The following is a 1,051-nucleotide window of genomic DNA, read 5'->3' on the forward strand; positions in this document are numbered from 1 at the left end:
CTCTAAAATTCCCAATTTTTTCCCCAAAATTCCCACATTTTTTCCCCAAAATTCCCAATTTTTTCCCCCCAAACCCCCAATTTTTTCCCCAAAATTCCCAATTTTTTCCCAATATTCCCAATTTTTTCCCCCAAACCCCCAATTTTTTCCCCAAAATTCCCAATTTTTTCCCAATATTCCCAAATTTTTCCCCAAAATTCCCAAATTTTCTCCCAAATTTTCCCCAATATCCCCAAATTTCCCCCAAAAATCCCAAATTTTTCCCAAAATTCCCAATTTTCCTTTCAATTTTCCCAAACTTTTCCCCAACATTCCCAATTTTTTCCCAAAATCCCTAAATTTTTTCCCATTTTTTCCCAAAATTCCCAATTTTTCCCCCAAAATTCCCGTTTTTTCCCCGTTTTTCCGCACTCACCGTGACGGGTGAATCCACTCTCTGCACGTTGCTCTCCTCCACCAGAATCTCCCTGAAATACATTAATTAACGCTAATTAATCCTTAATTAACGAGATTTGGAGTGCACAGGGCCTTGACCTTGATGAGCTGTTAATGAGCGGTTAATGAGGCGTTAATGAATGGGGTAATTAAGCTGTTAATTAGGGGTTAAAGATGAGTTAATTGGAGTTAATAAGACATTAATTAATCACTAATAAACGTGTTAATTAACGAGATTTGGAGTGCACAGGGCATTGACCTCGATCTCCTTAATGAGCCCTTAATGAGGGGTTAATGAGGGGTTAATTAAGGCGTTAATGAAGGCGTTAATTGGGCTATCATTATCAGTTAATCAGACACTAATTAATCATTAATTAACGCCTTAATGAGCTTTGGAGTGCACAGAGCCTTGACCTCTGATGAGCCGTTAATGAGGGGTTAACGAGGCGTTAATGAATGGGATAATTAAGCTGCTAATTAGAGGATAAAGATGAGTTAATTGGAGTTAATAAGACATTAATTAATCACTAATAAACGTGTTAATTAACGAGATTTGGAGTGCACAGGGCTTTGACCTCATCTCCTTAATGAGACCTTAATGAGGGGTTAATGAGGG

The 1,051-nt window shown here is 37.9% G+C and overlaps 1 long non-coding RNA gene across 1 annotated transcript in view; it reads right to left on the reverse strand.

Moving 5' to 3' along the window:
* Positions 1-408: 408 nt before the first annotated feature.
* LOC130587765 (uncharacterized) overlaps positions 409-1,051 on the reverse strand; it is a 9,067-nt gene continuing 8,424 nt past the window's right edge. The window contains exon 3 of the long non-coding RNA XR_008966852.1: positions 409-467. This is a non-coding gene — a long non-coding RNA (uncharacterized LOC130587765). The remainder of the gene's footprint in view (positions 468-1,051) is intronic.

Source organism: Malurus melanocephalus, unplaced genomic scaffold (assembly GCF_030028575.1).
Source record: "Malurus melanocephalus ecotype Western Australia unplaced genomic scaffold, MMel_1.1 scaffold_2405, whole genome shotgun sequence".
Classification (NCBI taxonomy): Eukaryota; Metazoa; Chordata; class Aves; order Passeriformes; family Maluridae; genus Malurus; species Malurus melanocephalus.